This window comes from Podarcis tiliguerta, assembly GCF_965153285.1.
Source record: "Podarcis tiliguerta genome assembly, chromosome: 13".
Lineage (NCBI taxonomy): Eukaryota > Metazoa > Chordata > Lepidosauria > Squamata > Lacertidae > Podarcis > Podarcis tiliguerta.
This window is the reverse complement of record NC_139546.1, coordinates 39,569,329-39,593,273: the sequence shown is the minus strand read 5'-3', so window position 1 is coordinate 39,593,273 and position 23,945 is coordinate 39,569,329. Positions and strand designations below refer to the sequence as shown.

General features: G+C 40.8%; 1 protein-coding gene across 1 annotated transcript in view; it reads right to left on the bottom strand.

The window, feature by feature from the left end:
* Nucleotides 1-3,888: 3,888 nt before the first annotated feature.
* The window catches only part of LOC310662829 (pyrin domain-containing protein 1-like), a 742,864-nt gene continuing 722,807 nt past the window's right edge, over nt 3,889-23,945 (bottom strand). The window contains exon 7 of the mRNA XM_083409987.1: nt 3,889-4,142. The gene's annotated coding sequence lies outside the window, so the exon portion shown is untranslated. The remainder of the gene's footprint in view (nt 4,143-23,945) is intronic.

Genomic DNA, 23,945 nt, shown 5'->3' with positions numbered 1-23,945 from the left:
ATTTCAAACCTGACAGGTAAGTAGAGACTGAATGGGTTTGGAATTATAATGCAGATTTCAGTAAAAGGATCTTCTCAAAAGGGTTTGGGGACAGACTACTTGAAAGATCACATCCATTCATATGTATCTACCTGAACCTACAGGTCTTCTTCAAAGGCCCTGCTCTGCCAAATTAGTACAGTGGTACCTTGGGTTAAGAACTTAATTCGTTCTGGAGGTCCATTCTTAACCTGAAACTGTTCTTAACCTGAGGTACCACTTTGGTTAATGGGGCCTCCTGCTGCCACCATGCCACCAGCGTGAGGTTTCTGTTCTCATCCTGAAGCAAAGTTCTTAACCTGAGGTACTATTTCTGGGTTAGCAGAGTCTGTAACCTGAAGCGTCTGTAACCTGAGGTACCACTGTATTATCATTTTACTCAGGCCATTATATCTAAGAAGGTGAAATTGGTTTTACTCCATTTCTTCAGTTTTCTGTAACCTGAAGTGTCTGTAAGCCGAGGTACCGCTGTAAAGGTGGACAATCATCAAAGAGGGGGACTTTTCAAATAGTGGCAGGCTGGCAAGGCAACAACCTCCTAAGGGAGGCTTGTCTAGTGCTGTGTTCAACTTTGCACCCAAGGATATTAAATTACTTAGGCTACCTGGAACTTTTTAAAAAAAGAATAATAATTAAATACATTGTTTAACATTTTGGGAACTGTTGGCAGTTAGTTTTGATATATTTATGTGGATCTTCTTTATATTGCTACTGCTTTTTTCCCTTTTGGATTTCAATTATGTGTCTTTTTGTTGTGAGTGATGCAATAAACCTACATTTTAAATGGATCTATACAATGTTCTATCCCCTTTTAAGCATCCAAATTTTGATTAATGGTACAACTTGTTAAATCAGTATTCAAGGGGGATTAAACACCCAGTGACATCATCAGCCATCTGTTTACAGCAAAGTTCTGCTTTATAGGTGCCATAAAAAAAAATTCAAAATCTCTCCAATAGAAATATGTTCACAGACATATTTCATGCAAATATATTAAGTGATAAATGCTATATGTTAAGAGGGTGCATAAACATTTTAAACTATTGAAACTCTTTTTTTCAGATGCAGATCATTGTGACAAGTGCTCTGATGATGAGCATCCTAACAAGAACCAGGATCAGTGTATGCCTAAGCATATAATCTACCTATCATACAGAGAACCCTTGGGAATAATTCTGACTTCATTTGTTCTTTCCCTTTCTCTGATTACTCTTCTGATAACGTGCATCTTCATTCAACACCAGGAGACTCCCATTGTCAAGGCCAACAACTGGAACATCACCTGCACACTCCTCATTTCCCTCTTGCTTTGCTTTCTCTGCTCCTTCCTATTCATTGGAAAGCCTGGCAAGGTGACCTGCCTTCTCCGTCAAACAGTCTTTGGGATGGTCTTCTGCCTTGCTGTTTCTTGTGTCCTGGCAAAAACCATCACTGTGGTTCTGGCCTTCATGGCCACCAAGCCAGGAAACAGGATGAGGAAATGGGTGGGAAAGAGGCTCGCAGTGTCAGTCATCATCCTTTGCACTCTTATTCAAACTGGCATCTGTGCACTGTGGTTGGCAACCTCTCCCCCCTTCCCGGAGTTTGACATGCATTCACAGACTACCCAAATCATTGTGCAGTGCAATGAAGGATCAGCCGCCATGTTTTATACTGTCCTGGGCTATATGGGTCTTCTGGCCATCATCAGCTTCACTGTGGCTTTCTTGGCCAGGAAGCTGCCTGATACTTTTAATGAAGCCAAGCTCATCACCTTCAGCATGTTAGTGTTCTGCAGTGTTTGGGTGTCCTTTGTCCCCACCTACTTGAGCACCAAAGGAAAATATATGGTGGCTGTGGAGATCTTCTGCGTTTTAGCCTCTAGTGTGGGATTGCTGGGTTGCATATTCCTCCCGAAGCTCTATATTATTGTACTTAGACCAGAATTGAATGCCAGGGATCAACTCATAAGGAAACAGAATTTTGCCATCTGATTGATGGCATTTTGTAGTTGTTCCAGTTTGGGTAATTATCCATCATGCAATTAGACTTCCTGTCCTTCTGCAATTGTAGTGGGATCCCAAGGCCCTCAGGGAGACAGAAACACAAATCTTATCCACCTCAGGAGTTGATGAATTACTCCTCTTTATTGGTAAATAAAAGTGGATGTACCAGAGAATCTGAACACAAAAACACTCTGCTAATTTTGATTCCTGTTGATTAATATTCAGAGGCATATTGCCACCAACACTGGAGGTGGAACAGGACCATCATGGGTAGTAGTGATGGATAGTTAAACTCCAACTCTTCTCTCACAAGTATGTACTTTGCTTGTGAGTTTCCTGTAGGTATATGTGTGACCAGTATGAGAATAGGATCATGACTACTTGTGCAATTGGTGTGATCCATCAGGGATCTAATGACAACTGTTTAGACACTGCAACATCTTTCTTGAATAATACTGACTTTCATCTTAATGTGAAATTGGATGTGGGAAAAAGGGGCTGTTAAAAAACTGAAACCCAGCTATTGAATGAAAATTGTTGTTGCTCCTGCTGCTGTTATTTTGCAATTATTCTGACCTCAGTTCATGAGCTTTCCTTCTCCAATCTAGCTTCACTCATTTCTGAAAGGCATCCACTTTAACAAAACTGCTAGGGGAAGAAATGTTCTTTTATAACTATGGAGAGTTGGCAACTGGATATGATACCTTCAGCCCAGTCACATTCCCCAAGCAGTCTATCAACAGAGTCCATGTGGGAAAGGTGGATTTGCAGAAACATGAAGGGAATAAATTTATCGTCAAAGGAAGTGCTATGATATGGAATCACAAGTTCATACTGTGCAACTGTCCAGTTTTAACTGGGAAATCACAGATTTGTAGAGTTGGAAGGGATCGAATGAGTCATCTACTCCAACCCCTTGCAATGCAGGAGTCTTTCACCCAACTTGGGACTTGAACCCTTGACCCTGAGATTACGAGTCTCATGCTCTACCAACTGAGCTATCCCTCAGTGCTCTGAACTGTGGCTCTGGCCCTTCATGGTCACCAAACCAGGAAACAGGATGAGGAAAAGGGTAGGAAAGAGACTAGAAGCCTCAGTCATCTTCCTCTCTATTCAAATTGGCATCTGGGCAGTGTGCAACCTCTGCCCCAACCCAGAGTTTGACATGCACTCCCAGACTACCCAGATCATTGTGCAATTGGTGAAGGATCAGTCCTTATGTTTCTTCTCGTAAGCCATTTCCTATTTCCTGTATTTTCTTTTTCTTCTATTTTGTAATAATCTAATCTAGAGTAGCCAATGTTCTACTTCTCCAGATGTTGTTGGAATCCAACACATATAAGCCAAAGCCAGTGGCTACATGCCTGGTATAAGCCATTTCTGCACTACTAGGGGTTGGACTAGATGGTCCTCAGGATTCCTTCCAACACTGTGATCCTTTGACCTATCATCTTAGAAAGAGGTTTCATAGAACTTCCAATTCATTTCTTCCCATGTCATCTTTGCATACATGTGTATTCAACTGTACAATGATCAGATGCAGAGAATTTTCCATATAGATAGACAGATGCATTCATTTTATGAATAGTTTATTATTTTTTGTTATTTTGTGTTGAATTTATATACCGCCCTATACCCAGAGGTCTCAGGGCAGTTCACAGAACAAAATCAAAATATAAAACCACATAATGTATAATCAAAATAAAGACAACAACCCAATAACCCCCCTCCCAGAAAAGCCAACATTTTAAGAGGGCACAGGATGTCATGCAAATCAACCAAAGGCCTGGTTAAAAAGGAACATTTTTGCCTGGCATCTAATGAAGGTGCCCGGTGAACTTCCCTGGGGAGAGCATTCCACAGATGGGGAGCCACTTCAGAGAAGGCCCGTTCTCATGTTGCCACCCTTCAGACCTCTCAAGGAGAAGGCACATGAAGAAGGTGCTCAGAAGATGATCTCAGGGTCCGGGTAGGTTCATATGGAAAGAGGTATTGCAATCCTGAGCCATTTAAGGCTTTATAGGTCAAAACCAGCACTTAGAATTAGGCCAGGAAACTAATTGCAGTCAGACTAAGATTGCTGTAACATGTTCAAACTGTTTTGCCCTGGTGAGCAACCTGATTGCCACAAATCTGCACCAGCTGAAGTTTCTGATCCATCCTCAGAGGCAGCCCTACATATAACACATTGCAGTAATCTAATACTGCAACAGAGTATTGACAGCAGATGGTAGGTTATCCCTGTTCAAATAGGGGTGCAGCTGGGCCACCAGCTGAATCTGATGGAAGCCACTCTGCGCCACCGAGGCCACCCAAGCCTCAAGCAACAGCAAAGGGTCCAGTAGTATGCCCAAGCTGCGTACCTGCTCCTTCAAAGGGAATGTAACCCCATCGAAAGCAGGACACCTTCCATCCACCTGGTCTTGGGAACCACCCACTAACTGTGCCTCTCACTTATCTGGATGGACTAGATGAGCTTCCATTTCTTGGCTCTCATCTAGTCCATTTCCAAGGCAAGTCAATGGTCCAGCACATCAATTGCCACAGCTACAGATGTAAAGGAGAAGTAGATCTGAGTGTTATCAGCATATTGCTGACAACATATTCCAAAATTCTGGATAACCCCACTCAGCAGTTTCATGTAGATGTTAAACTGTGTAGGGGGCAAAATTAAATCCTGATGAACATCACATTAAAGGATCTACTGGGCTGAAGAGCACTCTTCAAGCATCACTCTCTGGGAATGACAATCCAAGTAGGACCGGAACCACCACAAAGTGGTGCCCCCCCCCCCCCAATTCGGACAGTTATCTGGGTAGATAAACATTTTGTCAAAGCAAAAATGTTTTTAGCAAGCCTCCCTGATGTCAAGTGGCAGGGAGTTCCAAAGTCTAAGTGGTCCAGCCTAGAACATTTTTATCATATCCGTTTGAAATTTGGCATTTCCAAAGTGGGGCCATTTCGATAAGCTCCAGCATTCTGAAGTAAGCATGACAGAGTGTTTTTTCTTTACTTTTCTAAATGTAGTGGGGCCCTTGCCCTCCTGTGGTGTCCATCACACCCAAAATTCAAACCCTCACCTTTTCACTGGCAGGCATTGGGTTTGAAGGGAGCCAAATAAGTTTTCCTTAACTTTGCTGATTGTTGAGAATCTAAGAAGACCTAATTATCTATGGTTTAATTATAATCCCTGCCGTCTTATAATTGTATTGGGATCCCACTGCTGTCGGAAAGAATCCACTTGTGATGGTTCCTCTCCATTTATAAAGACAAGTTTCAAAACAATAGTTTGCATACTGCTGTATGGCTCTGCCACACAGAAGTGTTTAGATCCATATTGCGCTCTGAAATAGCATAGTGTGTTTAACTCTTATGCAGTTTTCAGGATTGTTTAGGAGGTACTCCTGTTCTGTGGTTCTGCCACAATGAATGGGTCTTGCTGGGTGTGTTTGCAGGTAACCAAATGGACATCTCTGCTGCTGCTCCTTTTCCTGCTGCAGCTGCCTCAGACTGTGAGCCAGAATTTAGACAACATATGTTATCAGCAGAGAAAGGTTCAAAAGAACCTTGGCATGTCAGTGAATATTGTCATTGCTGAATTTGTCTCTTTTGTAGTTCATCTTTTTAATGAGATTGAATATAGGAGCCATCCATCACCAGACTTAGATATGTAGTAAGTACATTTTTATGATACGAAATGAGTCCATAGGACTGAATTAAAATTCTGGTTGAATAGATCAGTGTGAATATAGAAAAATTATTCAGCATTTTGTGTCTTGTTTTTTGATATGACTGGTCCTGATATCAAAATGCCAGGAGAAAATAGGAGTCACGGTTGATAAAAATGATACTAAATGTATTTGGGAGCAAGGAAACCATTCATGCAATCCTTTCTCCAGAAAGTATGAGGGGTAGATGTTTTACTTATCTGTTCAATTTTCACCCAATTTGTTTACAGTGGTAGCTATTGTATTTTGAGGTGAGTTATGTTCAGTTCAATTTCCCAGCTCTGTCTTAATACTAGTTTCATAACTGAGAATATCTGAAGCTGAGCCTCTCTACATGAAAAGCCAACAGCCTGGGTATTCCATCAGAGTGTTTTCCATTAAATTTCTTATTCCCTAATAACTGAAGTTATTCATGGAGACAAATTCCTACTAACACGAACTTGAAAATAAATAATAGCTTTCATTGCATTTCAGTTCAAATAATTTCAGCCTGAAGGAAAAAGGCCCAAATGATCAGAAATTATATATTATCTGTTAGGAAAATAGCTTAAGCCTAATTCTTCTACTTGATATGCTGATTAATGAGTTTTCATTGTAAGGAGGTCATTCAATCCAGTCCAGTCCAGTAACTGGCTTACTATTCCGGTAAGAATAAGAGGCACAAAGGAAAGAATTTAAAATGGATACCAAGGCTTTTGGTAGTGGCAGAAAGTGGGAGAAAATATGTGTGATTTCATCCATTCACTTACAAATTGGATGATAGATGCATAAACAGCAACACAGAAAAGATTGCATCAGTTTCAGAGAACCGCAATCCTCAAAAAGCATGTGGCTTCACTTAGAAGACCCAGGAGCTGTGGGAAATGAAACCTGACAAAGAAATATAATGAGTTGACAATAATATGTAATAAGCGGAAAATAAGTAACAGTTATAAGGGTATTTCCTACTGTGCTACTTCATGCCAGGTATTTCAATAATAGTTTTTGATGGTCAATAAGGCCAGGGTATGTATATTAATGGGACGTGGGTTAAACCACAAAGCCTAGGGCTTGCCAATCATAAGGTCGGCAGTTCGAATCCCCGCAACGGGGTGAGCTCCCATTGCTCGGTCCCTGCTCCTGCCAACCTAGCAGTTCGAAAGCCCGTCAAAATGCAAGTAGATAAATAGGTACCGCTCCGGCAGGAAGGTAAACTGTGTTTCCGTGCGCTGCTCTGGTTCACCAGGAGCGGCTTACTCATGCTGGCCACATGACCCGGAAGCTGTACGCTGGCTCCCTTGGCCAGTAAAGCGAGATGAGCGCCGCAACCCAGAGTCATCCGCAACTGGACCTAATGGTCAGGGGTCCCTTTAGCTTTACTTTTATGTATATTAAGTCAATGGATATGCAACGACCCTAAATCTACACTGAAATATCATTGCAGCATCCATCCGAACTACTACCACCAAGTGCTGGCCTTTATGTTTGCCTTGAATGAGATCAACCAGAATGTCCACCTACTACCCAACAAGACACTGTCTCCCATCTTTGGTCTCAATTATCAGAATGAAATGGGAGACTGTAGCGGAACTATGTATGTTCTTTTCCTGAAACAGGGAAGCCCTCTTAACTATATTTGTGGCAAGGCATACAAGCTGATGACCATCATTGGTGGGCTCACCTCTCATAACTCCAAGCAGATGCCCCACATCTTGAATACTTACAAGATGCCACAGGTGCGTCTGCCTTCCAATGTATGTAGGTGCAACCAGTAAGGGAATCAGAGGAGGAGACTCGTTTGTATTACTACTCATGTATTTCCTGCTCCTCAAAATTGATCTGCTTAAAGGGCTTCCTGCTCAAAATTGATCTGGTTATAGGGCTCTGCTCTTAGCTCTGCACAAATGTTTTCGAACTCGGGGAATAACTATACTTTATGAGGAAAAGTGTGCATAGCAACAGCTCTTACTGTCAGGAAGTTCTTCCTAATGTTTAGGTGGAATCTTCTTTCTTGTAGTTCGGATCCATTGATCCATGTCCGCTTCTCTGGAGCAGCAGAAAACAACCTTTCTCCCTTCTCTATGTGACATCCTTTTATATATTTGAATATGGCTATCATATCACCCCTTAACCTCCTCTTCTCCAGGCTAAACATGCCCAGATCCCTTAGCCGTTCCTCATAAGGCATAGTTTCCAGGCCTTTGACCATTTTGGTTGCCCTCCTCTGGACATGTTCCAGTTTGTCAGTGTCCTTCTTGAACTGTGGTGCCCAGAACTGGGCACCTGTCTGAATGAGTATGCAAGGACAATCTCATCAGGATGCAAAACAAACCTGGAACAATTTTTTGCATTAGTTTTTCCAGAATATTTGAAACAAGTCAGGTTCATGATGCTGTCCAAATTTACTGGGAATGCCCTGTATAAAAGAGCACTCACTCTCTCACAGGGGTCATAGTCCAGATGCCCATTTTGAAAAATTAAAGGAGATATTAAAAACCCCAAAATCCTGAATCCCTCTTTTCCCAAAATTTCAATCTTTATTTTACAATTAAAATTGAGAAATTTAGAGGATATTACACAAGTCATAGAAGTTTTCATCTCATCCCTTTTCTCCATTAATACTCAGTTTTAAATTCTCTTTGTCCATGTTTAATTAGCCAGTTGGTAATCCTGCGCAGATTGCTGTACTGTAGGGTTTAGAGCCTTAGCATCTTTTGATGCAGGATCAAATATAAAATGAGATCATTCGTTATTTTTTTGGGATGTGCTGTAAGCTGCCCAGAATGGCTGGGGAAACCCATCCAGATGGGTGTGATTAAATATTATTGCTGCTGTCCCTGCTAAATACTGTCAGACTGATGAAGGCAGTAACTTTAAGTAAGGCTGTATTCTTCTCATTTTATATTTCTATTTTCCTTGCCCTTATGTTTTTTAATAATTTATTTTTTAGTTTGGTATATTGTCTACTGTATTTTAGAATTGTATTAAGTGTTGGGAGGGGCAAACAGGTACAGGTATTGCTAATAGGAGAAAACAAATGAAAATAAAATGAGCTCAAATGTCTATCCCACTGGGAAAGTAATTTCAGCTGAGGAGCTGTCATAAATGGTTGTACAGTCTAAAAAAGACACTGCCATTTTTCTTAGCTCAGTTATGCTTCCTTTGACCCTGCATTGAGTGACAAAGTACAGTTTCCTTCCGTCTATCGGATGATCCCCAGTGAAAATCCTCAGTATGTTGGGATTATTCAGCTCCTTCAGCATTTTGGGTGGACCTGGATTGGCCTTGTTGTTTCTGATGATGACACTGGAGAAATATTATTGAGGACTCTCATTCCTCGGATGCACCAGAACAATATTTGTACTGCTTTTAAGGAGATTATTCCAGCAGTGAAGAATTTATGGGATAAAACGATTGAAACTCAAAGGCTTTTGGAAGGAATAAGTTCAGTTCTCTCATCAACCAAAACGGAAGTGATTCTTGCCCATGGAGTTTCACGGTCTATGGTGGGTTTGCAAAGGATTCTGATATTACAAGAAGGGGAAATGAAACCAATAGAGAGAGTTTGGATCGTAACAGCTCAGTGGGATTTTTCGTCTGTATATGATAGAGATGCATTTGCACTAAAATCATTCAATGGCACCTTGTCCTTCACACTACACACTCGTGATATGGGGGAGTATGAAGAGTTCCTTCGGACTTTAAATCCTAATCGGTCTAGGCTTTATCTCATCCATTGGTTCTGGTCCAATGCATTTAGGTGTTCATTCCCCAAATATGATTTTTATCAGATGGAAGGAGGTACCATTTGTACTGGGGAAGAGGACTTGGGGAGCCTCTCTGAAATAGTATTTGAAATGAGAATGTCTGGCCAGAGCTACAGTATCTACAATGCTGTTTACGCTGTAGCACATGCTCTCCATGCCATGTTTTCATCAAGATCTAAGCAGAAGGCAATGGGAGATGGAAGAGCATCGAACCTTTTGAATGTGTACCCATGGCAGGTAGGATTCTCATGTCCATCTCTTGCAACCTCTGCACCTGCACCCAATCTACATCTCATGGCTGCTGCACCGGCTACAAAACAGAGACCCTGTTAACTGTTTAAACGGTTTTTAATTGTTTTGCTTTTTTCCCTTCTCCTTGAAGGACATGATGGCTGGGGAGGACGGGGGCAATGGCAACAACCTTTCCCTTGCACACTTCCCAGGGTGATGCAAGCAGCTGGAGGAAGGGAGCAGAGGGAGGAGGAGGACCTGGGCTGGGCTCTTGGCGGCTACCAATTGTTTTAATGGTTTCTCATTTGTGTGAAGTTTTGTTGTTATTGCTGCTGCTGTTTATATTGAAAGAGGGCAGATGTGTCTGGGAAGAGAGAAGCAAGGCTGAACATGGTGGGGGCTCCACCACAGTGGTTCTCGGTAGGTGCGGAGCTGGGGCAGACAACTGAAGCAACATGAGTAGGAAACAACAATTTGCCTATGCTATTAGGATAGTAATACCATGTCAATAGGATGAAATGGTGACTTTCAAGGCAATCACATGGCCTCACTGCACAAACTTTCCTTCTCCAATCTAGCTTCATTCCTTTCTGAAAAATGTCCGATTCAACAACACTGCTGGGGAAGAAATATATTTTGATAAAAATGGTGCGTTGGCAGCTGGATATGATATCACCAACACAGTCACATTCCCCAATCGGTCCCTCCATAGAGTCCGTGTTGGAAAGATAGACCCACAAGCTCCTGAAGGGAAAATGTTCTCCATTAATGGAAGTGCTATTGTGTGGAATCACAAGTATAACCAGGTGGGAAGGACTACTGTACGCAACTGTACTGGGATTGGCCCAGGAACAAATCCTGGCTTGTCCCGGTTCCACACAGGACTGAAGCAAAACCCACACTCCTCTGCCTCTATGCAGATACTTTGGGAGGAATGCACAGCAAACCTAAAATAAAAATCAAAAAATACATAGACCCCTTCAAAAGAAATGACCTGCACACCTTTTAAAAACCAGAAATCTGCAATTTTGACCAGTGGCTAGATATTTCAATTCTGAGAACCACGGACTGTCAGACTCATCAGTAACTGCTATATAGATGTTAACAGATCCAATACTGTTAGCACAGATGGAGAACTTCTGCCACCACATCAAGGAAAAGAACAGCATCACTTAGCTTTAATGAATGAAGCCCTTCTGTACATACCATCATTAAACACTGTAGCTGTAACCTTGGAAACAACATCATTTCATTTTTACCATAGCTCTTTCAGTGTGCTTCCATCGTTTTTTATTTTCTTGGTAGCTGACCAAGTGGTTTCTCCTTATACGTGTGTACCAGGGATGAGAAACAGAATCTGACCTGTGGGCCTGATCTTGCACTCACCCTAGGTGGGTCACAGCTTCGCAGCTGACAACCACCTGAAACCACCATGTTGTCTATTGTCCCAGTTTTTTTCTTTACAGAGTAGTTTAAACTCAAACTGCACTGCAAAGGAACTGATCTCAGTGCAACTTGAAGTCACTAAAAAAGCTTGTTTCCACTTGGGAGCTCTGACTGAGAGCTACCAAGTTGACCCAATCATAGGAGCCAACTCCTAGGGACTGAGGTCCCTTCCCTCCCCCCCAATAAAATATGGACATTGCCATTCAAATGGTGTATGTGTGCACCATTGCACCTGCATCTTTACCTGCCCCACACCTGATGTAGCACATGAGATCAGCTGTGCTGTGAGTGGGCATAACTTGGGGAAGATTGTCTTGCAAGCCAAATTAGGCTCCCTGCTGGACCTAGTTAGATGTGCAGGGCAAAGATTACAAACCACTGGTCTACTTCCTAATTTCTTTCTATCTGGATATTATTAGAGCCTACCCCAATCCACATGTGTTGAGAGTTGTCAACCTGGGCACAGCAGGATCTTGCAACAGGGGAAACAGATTTGCTGTTATGATTGTCCTCAATGTTCTGAAGGAATGATTTCAAATAAGACAGGTAAGTAGAACACAGTTACAAGGGGGTGGCAGTCCATACGTTTGTAACAAATAATTTCTTAAGGTCCTGGTTTATATATATGCATCATTTATTGCCAACAGCATTCCATTATGACCTGGGTGAATGGGCCACGGTAAATAGAAAACCTGTAGATGAATTTTCATAACACATTCAAACATTGTTCAGCGATCTGGTGTGTAGTATTTTCCTCCAACCAACATCTATTAAAGAAATATATATTGCATTGCTTCTCATATACTATTTTCTAGTGATTTAACCAGTGCTGTTTTCAGGGAGGGGGGATGCAGGGGTACACATACCCCTAAACATTTTGTGTATCTTTGCACTTTGGTCCATTTACTGTATTTATTTTTCCCAATATGAACTATAAAATGGTGATTTTCTGGAGTCAAAATGAGAGTACACCTAAACACTTTTTGGGGGGGAAAGCACTGGATTTAGCAATAAGAATCAGCATTCAAAACATACATTTTAAATATTCAATTCCTAATACAAATGTATACTTGGAGAACAAATTACTTCAAGTGGTGCCAAAATGATAATGAGTTCCATTCTCTTCCCCCAAGAAACATTTGTTCACAGCCATATTTCATGCAGTAATATTCAATGGGTGATGCCTTCTAGGTTAAGAGGACACACCTTCATTTTTTTTACTGTTGAGACTTATAATTTTTAGATGCAGACCATTGTAAGAAGTGCCCTGAGGATCAGCATCCAAACAAGGACCACGACCACTGCATCTCTAAACAAATTGTCTACCTATCCTATGGAGAGCCCTTGGGAATAATTCTGGCTTCATTTGCTCTGTTCCTTTCTCTGATCACATTAGTGGTGCTGTGGATCTTCATTCAACACCAGGAGACTCCCATGGTCAAGGCCAACAACTGGCACATCACCTGCACCCTCCTCATTTCCCTCTTGCTTTGCTTTCTCTGCTCCTTCCTATTCATTGGAAAGCCTGGCAAGGTGACCTGCCTTCTCCGTCAAACAGTCTTTGGGATTGTCTTCTCCCTGGCAGTTTCTTGCGTGTTGGCAAAAACCATCACTGTGGTTCTGGCCTTCATGGCCACCAAGCCAGGAAACAGGATGAGGAAATGGGTGGGGAAGAGGCTGGCAGTCTCAGCCATTATTCTCTGCTCCTTTATTCAAACTGGCATCTGTGCACTGTGGTTGGCAACCTCTCCCCCCTTCCCAGAGTTTGACATGCACTCCCAGATTACTCAGATTATTGTTCAATGCAATGAAGGATCAGCCCTCATGTTTTATACTGTCCTGGGCTACATGGGTCTTCTGGCCACCATCTGCTTCACTGTAGCCTTCCTTGCTAGGAAGTTGCCTGATACTTTCAATGAAGCCAAGCTCATCACCTTCAGCATGTTAGTATTCTGCAGCGTTTGGATATCTTTTGTCCCCACCTACCTGAGCACAAAGGGGAAATATATGGTGGCTGTGGAGATCTTCTCCATTTTGGCCTCTAGCGCTGGGTTGCTGGGTTGCATCTTCTTCCCCAAATTCTATATTCTTGTTCTGAGACCTGAGCTGAACACCAGGGATCAGCTCATAAGGAAAAAGAATGATAATATCTGAATTAATTTCTCCTTCCATCTTATAATTTATTTCCTACCCTTTCCTCCTATGTTGCATTCTTTTTTAAGGATATAAATCCACAGACAATGATGTATCTACTTTTATTTTGGTAAAATATTAGTCTCTCCTGTTACACAGGCTCCTATTATAACACACTTTTAGAGTTGTTCCACAAAGCTATTTTGTACCTGCAAAAGTTTAAAGGCCACCCCCCCTGCTTCATTTGTTACCAGACCATATCCCTTAACTTCCTCCTGAAATCCCATAACTTTTTACATTACAAATGTTCTGGTTTATTTTTGTCCAATTTTTGTTACCCTTTAGCCCATACGGATAGCAGTAATGTAGTAGCATTGGGCAAGACCCACAAACCAAACTAAAACAAAATAAAGCTGCCATTAATGCACTATTGTTATGTTGAGACATTGGTCCTTCTTTTAGGAGAAGATCAGGCGATCCAGGAAAACAGAGATGGCTACAAAGGAGAAGTGTGAGGAGAGAAGCTCTGGTACTCACTGATGAAGTACTATTTTTGTTACTTTGTTCAAATTTGTTGATCCAGAGCTAGTTTGAAACTAATTTGGTGCACAGGTTAAAGAACAAGGTATTTCTGAGTAAGGAATTGGCAACTGTTTAAAGCTCTTGAAAAGGGACTGTTGTCCTCCAAAATGCGTTGTTGGCAAGTAAATTTTTACAAAGGTTGCTGGGTGACCTGCACCCCTATAACATATAAATAATAAAATAAAATAAAATAAAATTGTTGTTTTATTTGCATATATGGATATTGGTAACTTTGTTTTCCACTCCATGGAAGTTAAAGTGGTATTTTCCTTCCAATATGATCCTCATACCAATCCTTCGATGCAGGTTTGACTGAGAAGCTGAAAAAAGCAACAGCAACCCTGACCTTGTTTGCCTGCTGTGTACCACCTATTGAAGCTGGACTGGGAGGGGATGAACCCCCCTTCCATTCCCTTTATTTCAGCTGAACTTCCCTCAAGATCCACAGGATTGGCTAACCCATGACATGAGGTGAGGTGAGCTATCTGCCAAGACGTAAAGCTCTCTGTCCCTCAAGGCAGTTTGCATTATTTTAGCTACTGCAATGGAAGTCCTGGTCCTTTCACTTTAAAAAAAAATTGCCTCTGTGCCTGGAAGCACTCCATAAAGTTATCAATGTTGCAGACTGTTTTCACATTCAAAGTAGCCTTTTCAAATACACAAAATAAGCTTCTATCCCTTCAGGCAGGGGTCCAAATAGACACCTTTCCTAAATTCAAACCTTTCCCCGCTTAATCCCCATGGATGGCCAGTGATAAGTACCCATCTCCTAGAACGCAGTAAAATAATTTCTACCTTCCCGGTAAATAACCCAATATTTCCTCTGGATGAAAATGGTGGTGGTGGGGAAATCATATAAAAGGTCCTTTTGTGATCTAATTGTTTGAAAACATTTAAATAAAGAATACCAAACTGTAGCCTTTTTATTTTAAATAGACCATTTTCATAACAACAAATTTTAATAAAGCATACTTTAATAAAATAGATACATTCATTTTTATGGTTGGATGGCTTATATTTTTTATGTATATATGTATGTATGTGTATGTATGTATGTATATGTATTGTAGTTATCATGTGAGATGACCACTGAGTTTAAAACACATTAGAAAACCTGAGGAAATAAATTTGCTTCATTCGCTGCCTTTCCCATTTTTTCCTCATGGCATTTTGTTTCCTTCAAGAAATAAAAAAATCTGAAGGTTTAAGCATCATATTTTTTCTTCTTTCCTATCTGTTCTCTGGTGTTCAGATCAGGTCTCATTAAAATAATATAGCACTTGGGAAGGAAAATACAACCTAATAAACCAGAACTAGAGACTAAGATGGAGAAGATCTCCACAGCCACCATGTATTTCCCTTTGGTGCTCAGGTAGGATGGAACAAAAGACACCCAAACACTGCAGAAGACCAACATGCTGAAGGTAATCAACTTGGCTTCATTGAAAGCATCAGGTAACTTCCTGGCCAAGTAAGCCACAGTGAAGCTGATGATGGCCAAAAGACCCATGTAGCTCAGGACAATGTAAAACATCGTATCTGAGCCTTCGTTGCATTGCACTATTATTTGTCCCATCTGGGAGTGTGTGTCCAACTCAAGGAATGGAGGAGAGGTTACCAGCCATACAACACAGAGGCCAATTTGAATAAGGGAACAGAGAATGATGACTGACATTGCCAGTCTCTTCCCAACCCATTTCCTCATCTTGTTTCCAGGCTTAGTAGCAATGAATGCTAGAACCACAGTGATGGTCTTGCCCAACACACAAGAAACTGCAATGGAAAATATGGTCCCAAAAACTGTTTGCCGGAGAAGGCAGGTCACTTTCTGAGGTTGGCCAATGAAGAGGAAGGAGCACAGAAAGGAAAGAAGCAGAGAGGAGAGCAGGATACATGTGATGCTCCAGTTGTTGGCTTTGACAATGGGTGTGTTGTGGTGCTGAATGAAGCTCCCCATCACCACAACCGTGACAATGGAAAAGAAAAGGGCAAAGGATGCCAAAACTGCCCCCAAAGGTTCTCCATAGGATAAGAAGGTGACAGTTCTGGGGATGCATTGATTCTTTTCCTCATTTGGATATTGATCTTCTGGGCACTTCTCACATTGGTCCGCATCTGAAATTAATGTTTTAAAGTTCCAAATGTTATCAAATACGCAAGTATTTTTCAGCTTTATCTGAGATGTTTTACTCTTCATTGTGCCACTCATAACATGCCATTGACCTTCAATGGTCAAACATTGTTCAGCATCACTGAAGAATCATGTGATAAAGCTGAATATAAGGTAGCTGAACTGAGCTCCTTCAATATTTTCATTAGGGATAAGATAAACTCGTATTTGCAATCTGTGTTTTAAATCATCTCATTCCAATACAACGGATTCCCAAAGAAATCTGCCATTCCAGAATGAAGCAAGATTTACTGGCCTTGACAAGGTTCAATATGCCTCTCTGCATGTCTGCTGTGATCACAGTGAAACAGCATCAAGGGCATAAAGGTATTTATAGTGAAATACTCTAGGTGTTGCTCCAATATTATTTTGGTTACAGACCCTTCTCATTATGGTTGTTGGATTTCATGGGGATCCTGAGCAGAGTATCCTCAGTGGGGGGTCCTCAAGGCCAGAGAGGACCCTGCCACTTAAATAATGTGCCATGGGGCAAGTAGCAGCACCACTTCTTGGCGACATGCGTAATATAGCCTACAGTCCTTTTGTGGCCTACACCAATCCAAGATGAATATCTATCCTGGAGCAGGAGTGTGGAAGCTTTGGTCCTCCAGATGTCATTGGACTAAAACTCATTTTAGCCCCAGCCAAGGATGATGTCACTGTAGTTGAGCAACATCTCTAGAGGTCTATGGGTTCTCCTCCCCAATTATAGAGGATAAAATGTGGGAATTAGTGTAGGCTGAAATGCAGAGCATTTGCCATTCCCTGCCCTCCCTCCCCACACGCAACATAGCTTCAATATTCACATCCTTACCAATATGAACTGAAATCCTTCCTTCAGGACACTGAGCGCAGCCGTAGCAACATACTTGTTGCCCCTGCTGGACAATTCTGCTGTATCCAGGGTGGCAGCTTTCAACACATTTGGCACGAGGTGTCTTCTAATGGTAACCACAAGTTATAATGGTTATGGTGGAAATAACCTGGTTTTCTCCACATCCCTTCTGTATAGAATGTAGTGTTTGAAGGAGTGTGGGATACCATCCCAGTTATTTTCATGAGAATTAGTGTGGGTTGATTACTCCATCCTCATGAAAATAATTGGGATAGCATCCCACACTCCTTCAAGTAGCCAACAGTTACAGTGTTACTATCAGGTGGGCCAAAGCTCAGAATGAACTCAGACTTGCAAGAGAGATTATGTATGAATGAATGAATGAATGAATGAATGAATGAATGAATGAAGCTTCCTTTGGCTATGTCTGAAGCAAGAGGAAGACACACAAGTGGTAGGTTCTCTGTGTGCAGAAAGCATTATACAGTGGTACCTCGCAAGACGAATGCCTCGGAAGACGAAAAACTCGCAAGACGAAAGAGTTTTTCGTTTTCTGAGTTGCTTCGCAAGACGGATTTCCCTATGGGCTTGCTTCGCAAGACGGAAACGTCTTGTGCCTTTTTTTAAAAACCGCCAATGCATTCCTATGGGAAACCTTCAATGCACAGTGGTGCTTCGCAAGATGAAAAAATTCACAAGACGAAAAAACTCGCAGAACAAATTAATTTCGTCTTGCGAGGCACCTCTGTACTGTCAATTCCTGTACCATTGGCGGTACAGTGGTGCTTCAGGTTACATACGCTTCAGGTTACAGACTCCGCTAACTCAGAAATAGTACTTCGGGTTAAGAACTTTGCTTTAGGATGAGAACAGAAATTGTGCTCCGGTGGCGCGGCGGCGGCAGCAGGAGGCCCCCTTAGCTAAAGTGGTGCTTCAGGTTAAGAACAGTTTCAAGTTAAGAACGGACCTCCAGAACGAATTAAGTACTTAACCCGAGGTACCACTGTATATCAATGTAAGAATATTACATTCGGATAATATTAGGCCCATGCACTCTAGTCAAATGTTATTTCAATTCCCAGATGATTTCAGGTCTCATTTTGTACAAACAACACACAGTGGGAAAGGCAAGAAGATGCAATTTCACTCCCATTCCACAGATATGGAGGGAATAGGGGTCTTGTTTGATACCAGTGGTAGTAAGCTCTGCTGCTATATTATTCAGTACTAGTAATAGCTCGGGAAAGGGTAAAGAACTGGGTACATTTGCAGCGTTTCTGTTTATAGTCAATCCATATCATTTATGTAGCTATTTATTCTTTAGCAATAAAAATGATGCTTTACCTGATTAAACTTGTGATTCCACACAATGTTTCTTTCATTGATTATGAACCTTTTGCCTCCAGGGTGCTTCAGGTCCATCCTTCCAACAAGGATTCTGCGGAAGGATTTATTGTGGAACATGACCCAGTTGACAATATCATATCCAGCTGCTACATCCCCATTCTCATCAAAAAATATTTCTTCCCCAGCACTATTGTTAAAGCGGACATTTCTCAGAAATGGGCGAAGCTAGAGGAGAGGGTGGGGAAAGTTTAGAAAACAGGTCCAAGAGTCTGCAGTAGGGATGGAACATTCCTGAGTAACAGGGTACTGGTTTGCATCCAGAAGACCGAGGGACCAGCAAATCTGCCCATTGTGGTTTCTATTTCTTTCTCTTTTTTAATCTGAAATTTTTCCCAAAGTCCTCATGAGTACCCAACAGCATTTTAGTGCAAATCTCCCAATAATCACACTTTTGCATGCAATTTTGCCAAGTGGACACATTTTTGCAAAATAAAGAAATAAAAATGTATTTTCACTAATATATACATATATACACATATAGATAAGCACACATTACTCTCGTATGTACATTTTTGTACATTTTGTACATTTTACTTAGCTGGAAAACTGCATTGCACAATTTTTAGAAGTACAAATTTCAAAGGATGGCAGTGTTTTGGTTCAGAGAAAGCATGAATTAGGTCGGCTCACTTTTCAATGCGAACTGAATTGAATTTATCCTTGATCCCTAAAAACATTCCAAATTCATTCCCTGGCATCTTCAGGTGGGGTTGGGAAAGTCTCCCATCTGAAACCTTGAAGAGCCACTCTTAGCCAGAATGGACAGTATTCACTCATTCTAGATGGACCAATGGTATGACTCAGTAGGACAGCTTACTATATTCCTTGTATTTGCCATATAGTGTCCTTTTGGATTACAGTACCTACTTGCAACTATATTAACATCATTGAATGTGAATTTGCAATAATTTGTAGTTTGAAAAATGCCACACTTTTAAAAATCTCCAAAAAGGGACAGATGGACACTATCGAACATATGAATGAGTGCACCAGGAAAATCTACTCAAGTAGCTTCCAGGTGTGACTACCTTGAGAAGATGATGCACCAGGGTTCCTGGTTTATGATATTTCACATGAGAAATTACTCTATAAGGGTGGGCATTGAAGAAGGCCACATTCATACATAAAGACCTTCTCATGTGACTATCCAACTGGACTACAATGCGTATGGCAACGTTCATTAATGGCTGTTTCTAAAGCATATACTGCAGTAAGTTAAAGCTGATTTCAAGCAGAAACAATACCATGTAAAATCATAGCAATACAGAATCTTAGAGTTGGAAGGAACCCAAGAGTCATTTAGTCTCAACTAAAGAATCCATAACAAAAGGCCATCCAACCTCTGTTTAAAAATATGCAATAAAGGAGAGTCCAGAACCTCCCAAGGAAGACTGTTCCACTGTCGAACAGCTCTTACTGTCAGGAAGTTTTTCTCTGTGTTTAGTTCAAATCTCCTTTTGTGTAACTTTAAGCTACAGTATGGGGTCGAGGCCTACCCTCCAGAGCAAGAGAAAACAAACCTGCTCCATCTTCCATGTGACAGCCTTTTAGATATTTGAAGATGGCTATCATATCTCCTCCCCTTTTCCTCTTTTCCAGGATAAAAATACCTAGTTCCTTCAACCTTTCCTCATACGGTTTGATTCAAATAGTAAAAGAGGAAAAGAAGAAGGGAGCATTGAAAAGAGGAGGACATACGAGGAGCACATCATTAATTTTTGAATTTGATATACTGGGGCAGTGTCAATACTGCACAAGCAAACATTTCAGGTTTGAGATAAGTGAAGATCATGGTATAACATCCTGTCAAAATGGAAAGGTCGCTGCTCCTTTAGAGTATTGAAGAATTTTACAAAATCTCCAAATTATAAAAAATCCTTTTTCATACCATTTCCTGTTGAATATTCCTCAATGTATCAGTGAACTTAATTTTGTTTTTGGATGCAGTAACAAAAAAATGTTGATTGAAACCTGCTGCAAAATGATGTTACAGGCCTTTGGTTATGGCACAAATTATTAGAAAGTCGCTGAATCCAACCTCATTTCATACTACGTCATTGCATTTTGAAAGCGCGAACCCAGTTTTGCTCCATTGATGTATTTACTTATTCTTTCATTTTTGTTCAATTCCTCATATCAAAGTGAAGAAGATTCTTTTAAAAAAAATGATTTAAAGATATGTTTTTCAGGCGTCAGAAATCTAGCATATACAAAGCATAAAGGAGCTATATGTTTTGTGGATTGTATTTGAAATACTTCCCCAATTGCCTTCATCACTGAGGGAGTGGAGAGGCTCATATGCAGCTATTGGGTGGCATCTGAGTCCAAAAGCTCATACATAGTTCATTGCATTTGATTGGTAATAAACACATGCGATATCTTACCTGCCATGGTTGAACATTCAGAAGATCTCCTATAGCTTTGTGTTTAGTTTTTGATGAGTACATGGCATGGAGAGCATGTGCTACAATGTGGACAGAGTTGTAGATACTGTAGCTCTGGCCAGACATTTCCATTTCAAACACAGCTCCAGGGAGGCCCCCCAACTTTTCCTTTCCAGTGCAGTTTGCCATATATACATAATACTTTGGGAGTGAACAGGCAAATGCACTGCACCAGAATACCTGGATGAAATAAACTGAAGACTCATATGGATTTATGTTCTCAATAAAGCCATGAAACCCTGGAACTACGTTTTTGTGGAGTGCAAAGGACAAAGTACCATTGAGGGATTTTGCTGGAAATTCATTCCAAGTTAAAATAGCTGTGAAATCCCACTGAGATGTTATGAGCCAAACCTTCTCCATTGGTCGCAGATGAACAAATTCGCTGTAATCTAAGACTATTTGTAAACCAGCCATAGAGTGAGCATCTCCATAAACAACTATTACACTGATGTTCTTTAACTGGAGCACAAAACTTATCCTTTCATAGTATTTTTTACGGTTTTCGGGTGTGTGACTTATCACTATTGGAACTGATTGTATTACAGCAACACAAATACCACTCTGAGAGAGCTTTGGTCTCATAGTCTGAATAAATGTTTCTCCACTGTCATCATCTGAGGTGAGAAGGCCAATCCAGTTCCATTCAAAATAATTCAGTAGCTGGACAATCCCATCATATTGGGGGTTTTCATTTGGAGCCATCCGGAAGAAAGAAGGAAACTGGGTTTTATCACTCAACACAGGGTCAAAGGAGCCATAAGTGAGCTAATAACAATAAGAATATAGGTATGGTTAAAACTGCAGAACTATATGCTGTCTTTGAACAAACAAAAAGTACAGCTTGAATTTGCACAATTTTATATCCCAGCAAATATCATTGGTGCAATCTAGGCTCACACACAAAGTAGATTATGAGCAGGAAGCTGGAGAAACACAATAACTCAAGCCTAGAAAAAAGTGGACTAGGGATAGCTAAGGTCCTCTTCTTCCAAGAAACCTAGAAGAATTATGAGATGTGTTCTAGAGGACCCCGCTCAGAGGATCCATTAGAGTTCTTGACCCTTTAATTTCTGAGATGACCACAAGAGGGGTGTTGGATGGGAACATGCACAGGTCAATTGCATCTATACTACAACTCTGCATAAAAAATTGAAGACATACCTGTGGAATTTTGTAGGTATTTAAGATGCTGGCTATCTGTATTGAGCTTTGGGAGGTGAGCCCACCAATAATAGCCATTAACTTCTTCTCCCTGCCACATTTGTAATTGTGGGGATCTCTATGTCCTGTGAAGAGAAGTTCCAGAGTGGCCCAATAGGTAAACATGGAATGAAATGCGTTGTCATAGATATCTGTTACCAGTGTGATGTTTGGTAAGAGGTGATTATTCTTCTTGACCTCTTGAATGGCAAAAACAAAGGCAAGGACATGCTGGTAGTTTTTTGGCATTAACCTGGAATGAGATTTCCACAGGTCATTAAATTTAAACTACTTACAGATGCAAAAGAGAGAGGTGGCTTCTCCCTGCCAGATTTGAAATTGTATTATGAAGCTTCTTGCCTTTATTGGTTAAGGGATTGGATTTTGTTGGAGAACACAGATCTATTAGAGCTAGAAGGATTTGGTAACAGATTCGGATGGCATGCATATTTATGGTATGATAAGGTAAAAGTTCATGAAGAGATTTGGGAACCATGTATTTCCAAAGTCATTGCATGAGGTGTGGGATAGATATAATAATTTATTAGAACATAAGACACCATGGTGGCTATCACCTCTCGAGGCAATGAGTGTGAAAAAAATATGAGTAAAAAATGAGCCACCTATGAACAATTAGTGAAGGAAATGGATAAGCAATGGAAATTAAAGGAGGTTAAAGGTTTTGTGAATGACTGGTTGCATTATCATAATAAAGTTTAAATATTATCTACAATGTATAAATTATTATTGGAATGCCTTTTGAAAGTTGAAGAAGTTAAATCAGTTATTGGGCTAAAGATATTGGTCATAATATACAATTAGAAGATTGGGGAAAATTATGGAAAGAGGGAATAAATATTGTTAAGCAAAACATCATTGCTGATCTGATTTAAATAACTCAAGAAATCTACCAGTTGATCCCAATCTACCTTCTATCTACCTTACTTTACAGACCTGAGATTACTCAATGTGTTTTGCCTGCTCCAACAGAGTAAATAAGCTAGAAGCCTGCAGAATTAGTGTATGTCCCTCCATATAGATGCAAGATTAGACCTCCCATGATCTTTGATTGCTGTAATTATTTTTTTTTTTTAGATGGTGGCTGAATGTGGGGAGAGATGCTACCAGTGTGTCTGATGTGGTTTGAACTCTCAACTGTGATCTTTTAAAGGCCCATTCAGACATGTAAATCATCAACTGATGCTGCAGGCAGTGAAAGATGAAGAACATTATCTAAATTCTGCGCTTGAAAGCTTTATACTCGAGGTTTAGATCAGAGCAGGGCAGAATTTGATAAATGTGAATAGCTTTATCGAAAAAAGCAAATCAGCCTTTTTTAAAAAAAGACAGAACAACTTACTTACCATGACATTGGGTTGGCCTCTGGCTTAGCCTTATAGTTGAATGAAAACATTTCAGCAAGTTGCACAGAAACAAATTCCCCAATGATAATATTATCTCTGGAGTTAGAAAAACTGTTTTGAACTTTTTCTTGTGCACTGTTCAAACTCTGGCTGCATGCAGGAGGCAAGAGGAGGAGAAGCAGAAGGAGCAGTAGCAAAACTATTCTGAATGCCAGCAAATGTCTGCCCCACTCCCAGCTGTGTACCTGCATTTTCACCTGCACATCGCTGTTGCAATCAACAACTGTCTTTATAGGAATTGCAGAAACCCATCCATAAAGGACTAAGAACCCTGTACCAATATACAGATGACACAGACCTTTGCTAGGAACTTCCTAGATCTGTGGAGGATTTTTCACCATCAAACCAATGAATAAACAAATTCCAACCTGGGCTTTGGGTCTAAGGGATGAAGTCACAAAGTTCTATTTAACATCACACTGCCTGCCTCAGATTAATTCCTCTTCCCTCTGTAGCAGGCACTGATCTGGCAAGAATCTTTATACACTGTGTAATGTATAGCAAAGTGTAAGCTACTGTGCTGAATCTTATGTTTTTCTTCTTAATTCTGACTAGCCATAAAGTGTTAATGA